This window comes from Corvus brachyrhynchos, unplaced genomic scaffold (assembly GCF_000691975.1).
Source record: "Corvus brachyrhynchos isolate BGI_N302 unplaced genomic scaffold, ASM69197v1 scaffold86, whole genome shotgun sequence".
Lineage (NCBI taxonomy): Eukaryota > Metazoa > Chordata > Aves > Passeriformes > Corvidae > Corvus > Corvus brachyrhynchos.
The window spans coordinates 353,265-360,385 of record NW_008238647.1 but is presented as its reverse complement, the minus strand read 5'-3'; the positions used below and the strand labels follow the sequence as shown (position 1 = coordinate 360,385).

General features: G+C 40.6%; 1 protein-coding gene across 4 annotated transcripts in view; it reads right to left on the bottom strand.

Annotated features, from left to right (window-relative positions):
- PDGFD (platelet derived growth factor D) overlaps positions 1-7,121 on the bottom strand; it is a 145,721-nt gene that overhangs the window by 137,817 nt on the left and 783 nt on the right. The window lies entirely within an intron of this gene.

Here is a 7,121-nt window from a genome sequence, read left to right as displayed (position 1 = left end):
ATATTAGAGTTATGAAATAAAAGCCATTCCCTGTCCTTATAATTTACAGCTCCCCAAAGGAGTTTCTTACTGTATAAATAATATACATTTGTGGCTATATTCCTTTTACATAATCTAAACACAGTCTAAAGAAGGAGTGACAGAAAGACATTGTAGTTAATTTGTATATTATTTTGTTCAACAAATTTCTGCCTTGATAATCCTTTTCCTAATAAGTTCCTTTTTAATTAATAAAAATTTTAATAATGTGAAAATTTCTTTCAGAATTTCAACTAGCAACCTGAAAACCTGACATTATTAAACATAACTGGTTTCAACCCAAATTCCATAAATTACATAGCTACCAAAATCATGCAAAGATCTTAACTAATAGTTAGGTTCAAATATTGGTCTAATAGTTCACTGTTCAACTAGAACTTCAAAAAATTATATTCAACCTGGGGTATGGGGGCTTTTTTTGTACTCTAAAAAAAAATTCCCAGGTGCAGTATTTTTATGATTTTAATGCTGATTTGGAACCAACTATATCAAGTGTGCTTAATCTCACTTCCTTGTACTTCTGTCCTTAATTTATGCGTTCCGTACAATCATTTGGACAATGCTCTCAGGCATACAGTGTGACTTTTGGGGATATCCTGTGCAGGGCTTAGAGCTGGACTCAATGATCATTCTTGGTCCCTTCCAAATCAACATATTTTGTGATTCTGTGATAGGTAAATATCTATTTTGCTATACTAGACAATATCCTAAAGATACAAATTATATTCTGCAAAGGCATGTACAAAAGACTCTTGCCTACGATATATATACTTTTTTTATTTTGATAGACTAAATACAACTGACAAAAGCATAGCAACAAAGCCTGTAGAAAAGCTGAAGGTACTTAGCCTTCTTTGCCTCAGGCTTTGATAGTAAAACCACTTTTCTTTGGGTATCCAGCCTCCTGTGCTGGAAGAGAGGGACAGGGAGCAGAATGAAGCCCCCACAATCCAAGAGGAAATGGTCAGATCCACCTAAGGGTCCTGAGAGAGCTGGCAGAAGTGTTACCAAGCCACTTTCCACCATTTACCAACAGTGCTAGCAAATCCAGAAGGTCCAGTTAACTGGAGGTCAGGAAATGTGACACCCGTCTATGAGAATGGACAGAAGGAGGATACACAGATATATAGGCCTGTCAGCCTGACCCTGGTGCCAGGAAAAGTCATAGAACAGCTCGTCAACAGGATGTCTTCACACAGAACATGCAAGACAACCAGAGGATCAGGCCCAGTCAGCATGGCTTTAGGAAAGGCAGGTCCTGACTTGACCAACTTGATCTCCTTCTGTGACCAGATGACCCACTCAGTGGAAGAGGGGAAACAGATGTGGATGTTGTCTGCCTGGACTTTATGTAGTGGGTTGACCTTGGCTGGACAACAAGTGCCCACCAAGCCTCTCTATCTCTCCCCTTCCCAGCAGGAGAGGGGAGAGAAGATGGAAAATAACTGGTAGGTTGAGATAAGGCAGTTTACTAAAGCAAAAAAAAGCTGAAGTTTGGTGTGCATAGAGAAAAAACTTTATTCTCTACTTTCCATCAGGGAGTGGTATCCAGCCACATCCCAGGAAGCAGAGTTTCAGCACATGTAGTAATCGCTCTGGAAGGCAAACATTGTAAAATAACGAATGCCTGCCGTTCCTCCTCCCTCCCTTAACTTTACAATCTGAGCTGATGTGATATGGTATGGAATACTCCTTTGGTTAATTTGGGCTTAGTTATGTCCCCTTCCGGACCTTTTCCACTCCCAGCCACTTGAGGGGGACAGAATGCTAGAGACACAGCACTGATGCTGTGCCAGCACTGCTCAGCAGTAGCCACGACACTGCTGTGTCATCAACACCTTTCTAAATACCAGTGCAAACCACAGCACTGTGAAGGCTTCTGTGGGGAAAATTAACTCCATCTCAGCCAGACCCAAGACACTTTAGTAAAGCTTCTGACACCATATCCCACAGAATTATCCTGGAGAAACCAGATGCTCATGGCTTGGAGGGGTGCACTATTTCCTGGATAAAAGACTGCTCAATTGTCTGAGTCCAGAGAGTGGTGCTGAATGGAGTTACATCCAGCTGGCAGCTGCTCACAAGTCAGTTCAACAGAGATCAGTACTGGGGGCAGTCCTGTTTAATATCTTTATCGATGACCTGGATGAGAGGAGAGAATGCACCCTCAGCCAGTCTGCAGATAAAACCAAGCTGGGCAGGAGTGTCGGTTTCCTGCAGGGTAGGAAGGCTCTGCAGAGGGATCTGGACAGGCTGGATCGATGGCCCAAGGCCAACTGTATGAGTGCTGAGTTAACAGCTGGGCTTGATGATCTTGGAGGTCTTTTCCAACCTAAACAATTCTACAATTCCTAATTTTGCAAATAACTTGGTACTCTTGGTTCATCATAAAATATAGGGGTTTTTTCTCACCTCATTTACATATAAGCTATTCCAGCTTTCTTATTACACCATCCTGTATGACTTGAACCCCTTAACTTTAAAGGAATTATGAAGATGGTCGAAGTTAAGCACATGATAATTATTACTGTGCTAATGATCCCCTGTGAATTTTCTATGTATGCCTATTCCTAGATGTTTTATAAAACACAACATTTCCGTGGCATGACAGTGGAAAAGAACTCCCCACATTATTTTAGATTTTCAGCACTGTTCAGTTTCTACAAATCAAAGCAATACAATTATCAAGTTTTTTCCTCAGGCCCTTTACAAATTAGCTGGCCTAATTCAGCTTCATACTAATACTTAAAAAAGCCCCAAACAAAACCCAAGAAGTTTCAAGAGACTGAAGAATTTACAGTGACTTCCACTACATGATACACATCTGCCTGATAAAACATATTTCAAGTTCCTTTAGAGAATTCCTCTATGCTGCTTGCTGCTGAGTCAGGGTTGGAATTCTCATGCAATATCCTTTGATATTTCAGCCCAAACTGTTAATTATACAGATAAGAGACATCATCAAAGTCAGATAATTGTAGACCAAAGTGCATTACTGCAGGGAAATTAGTAAGACTTTTTTTTAAACTGATGAAGCCTGAAATACACACTTCTATATAAAATCTAGAAAACGGGGAAATGAAGCCTATAAAACCCAATTTATTTTTTCCATTTTACAGTTGACACAATTTTATGTTACCAGAGTCCTCTAAAAAATGTATACAAGCCTATTATAAAAGAACTCAGTAAGTTCATTCCAAAACTGATGTTCTATACTACTACTGATACCAGAGACATTTCATAGAATCATGGAAACATAAAATCATAGAATTGCAGAATGATTCGGGTTGAAAGGAACATTGAGGGTCATCTAGTTACAATCCCTCTGTCAAGAGCAGGGACACTTTGCATTAGATTAGCTTGATGAAACCCCTTGAGCAGGCCTCTCTGGGCAACCTGTGCCAGTGCCTCACCACATCCACAGTAAAGAATTTCTCCCAATACCATAAAATCATAGAATCACAGAATGGCTTCGGTTGGAAGGGACCTTAAAGCATCTAATCTAAACCCACCCTCTTTAAAACACCAACCAATCAAACAACCAAAAAACAGAAAACAACACCATCTTCTCCCAAGAGCAGACACTTAACACTTATTTGGTGAGAGAATACTGCCCAAATCACCATATACTTTTCCCTGTGATTAGGCATCAGCCAATACAGGGAAGAAGAGGACAGAGTTAATGGCACACATCCATTTGGACTGGCCCTTAAGGAGCCAAAAGCTACTGGCAGTTCCCCAGAACGATATAGTACAGTTTTTCCTTTGTATTTTAGTGGTGCACAAGCAAATCAAAGTTTGAAAATTCCTTTTTTTCTGGATTCATAATGAAAACCACAAGAGTGCAGAATCTTATCTCCAGTCATCTAATGTTATGGTTTCAAATCCACATCAGAAGATACTGATTCCATGTCTTTCAGTTGTTTATATACTAAAATGATTTGACACTATGCTGTCTGTTCTGTCTTTTCTTTAAACTCTGGAGTTTGAAGTTTAAAATATGTATGGTGACGCTTAGTCTGAAGATACAGACTAGGCATACTTTCCTAGACTACACAGATGTTTGTTCAATCACAGATAAGAAGAAGCATGTGATATTTCAGATAGAGATTATATAGTAAATAATATTATTTAGCAGTTGTTATCTCCCACTTTTCATCTCCAAGTACACATAAACAACAAAAATAAGAGAAACAAAACATTAGACTTCTTGTAATTAGGCAGTACTACCTCCAAACTGCAAACTGGGAAACTGAGTCAAAAGAGAACAATGGAGGCATCTGGAAGACCTGTGTGTTATTCTGATGAACTTCAAAGTACTTAATAGCATTAATAAATGCTCTAAGTGAACAGCAGTACTTGTGCGATAAATGTTGCTGGCACCTCCAGGACACTTTAAAAAATTGATTAGTGCTACACTGGACTGCTGAGTCATCAATGACCGTCCTTCCACTAGGACAAGAGGATGTCTTGTAAGCAGGTTATTTATATTCTTAGTATCTTCAGCAGAAAGTACAGTCTGGTTAGATTTGGTAGGCATTAAATGGCAATTTTTTGTATGTGCTGCCCTCATCTATAGATTCTTATCAGAGCAACTTCAGTCTTAAGTAAGAGCAATTACAAATAGGCCAACTTCTTTTAGTCTGGAAGAAGAAAGGCAATATTGAATCATGCACACTGCAAGGTTTGTTTTGGCCAGAAGCAAGAAAAAGCCTCCATATTAAACTCTGTGTATGCAGAGTTTATCCTGCTTGGAAGCAACTGAAAACTGAATTAAAAAAAAAAAAATTAATAAAATGTGCAGGTGGTCTTGCACTTGCCAAGATATTTTTTGAAGCTGAATGGGCCTTGTTTCCTCTTCAGTATCTCTTTTAATTTCACAACCCAATAATCATGATCATCAACCCAGAACATAATATTAAACTTTTTATGCTTGCTGTGTGTTTGAGAAAGACTGTTGGAAGACATTTACCCCAATGTATTGTGTGCTCTCAGATCCCATTCTGTGTTGTCATGTCTGCAAATATTTACAAAGCAAAAAATACTGTCTGACTCAGCAATGCAACTCACATGTCTTTCATGCTGTTCCATATCATTGCTTCAGACCAAAACAACACAAAAACACCACTGCGAATTATGAAAGACAGAAATACTATTAGTGGCCTACAGCCAACCATGGTCTAAACAGTTTGCTTGTAAGCTCATCACATGCATTCAACATTTGGAATACTGCTCAAAACCTCTGGCTGCACAAATATAGATCCTCATTCAAGGAACTCAAGCAACAGTTTCATTTGACTAAAATCAGGGGGATCAGCAACTGATCTGCTTTAAATGTTGCAACCCCACACCCAGCTCCACTGGTCACACAAGAACGCATGGTCCTTTGCAAAGAAAAAGCAACAGGATTCCCAAGCACAGGGAGAGAGCAAGCCTGCAGCATGCTAGCCTTCATCAAAGTCTGTGACCTCCTCAGAATGTCCATAACATCCATTCAAGAACTGCAGAAGTGTCTGACTTCAGCATGGCACTCTTCACTGTAGGCTGCAGGGCTCACTAGCACATGTCCCAGCAAAGATGAAAAGTAGGATGTAATTACATATAGATCTGCCACTTTCCAACAGCCCCAGTATTAGTCCACCTGGTACCCATGAAGATCACCCACTACAGGTTGTCTCAGGTAATTTTAAAGGTACAAAGTTTAATCACAATGTTGAATGATCACAACTAGGAAGAGAGCAATTAACTAATAATTTCAGATGCTTGTTCTCTTCATCACTCCAAGAAGCAATTTACACCACAGGAGTAAAACATCCATCATACTGCCATTAGGATGAAAACCTTATTTATATTAGGGGTTAATGATTTCTTCATTGACTATACAGAGAAGATCAGTGTAACACACATTTTGATGTTCTAAGTATGTAAGTTTTCAAAGAAAAAGCTTGTTTGAAGTTTGAGTTGGACGGAAGCTTGCTTAGCTTAGTTCAGAGATGGTCTCAGTTCTTCTATGAAGTTTCAGATGACAGGCTAACAAGTCATGAAGCTTGATAAAACACAAAATAGTTTTAAAGAATGAAACAGAAATAACAAATACATACTTTTATTACGAACACATACTTTTCTTTTTTTTAATGAGAATAAATCTGATTTCTGTATCAGAAGGAACTGCAATTCTGTCCTGTTTCCTGACTTAACATTTCAGTTTTAAGAAAAAAATCCTCCACCTTCTCTAAGCCTTCTTTCAGTGACTAGGAAAGGCATACAAAATATTATTAAGTTCAATATGGCTCCAAACTTTAAACAAAAACATCTTCCCAAATCAACTGTATACCCATTACATGCATTGTATACATGCTGGAAAATAAACACTGGCAAATACAGTCTTGGAAATGGCTCAAGTGACTGGGGTTTTGGAAAGGGTTTATAGAATATATAAATGCTGTCAACTGGAAGATGTTAACAAGAAGACTGATGTTAACTCTGTTCATTTTCAAGATGCATTTTTGCATTTCGCCATGTAAGAAGGTACATGGCAATGTGCAAAAGCAGGTTCTCCCACGTGAGGCTGGAACACATCAGGCTGCTCCCAGGCCAGAGGCTCATCACTTTTCCCAAACTGATAATCGTGGATCCTAGAGGTGAAGTTCAGCAGCGCTGTTTTTATGCAGTCTCCCCATTCATTCCCCGTGGGGCCACAGCACACGGCCACGTTCACTCGAGGCACCTGCGTCCCGCACTGCTGCGCTGCAGACCCTGGGCAGCACCTCGACTGTCCAGGACATCCTCTGCCGGCAGCTCCCGGAGGGAACCGCACCGGAGTTCAGGCTGAAAACACCCTTCCTACGGGGCGGGCGGTGTCCGAGGTCTCGCTGCGGCCCTGCTGCGTGCTCACCATCCCCGGGCATCACAAGGGACGAGGCCAGTCCTGGTGGGGCAGTGTCCACCAGAGCCAGAGGAGCATCGAGCCCTGGGCTCAGACCCTCCGGTCGATAAAGTCCCCTACCCAGGAGAGCAGCACGCCGACAGCCCTTACAGGAGCCGAAGGCGGCGAGGCTGTGGCAGGGCCGGGAGACGATCCC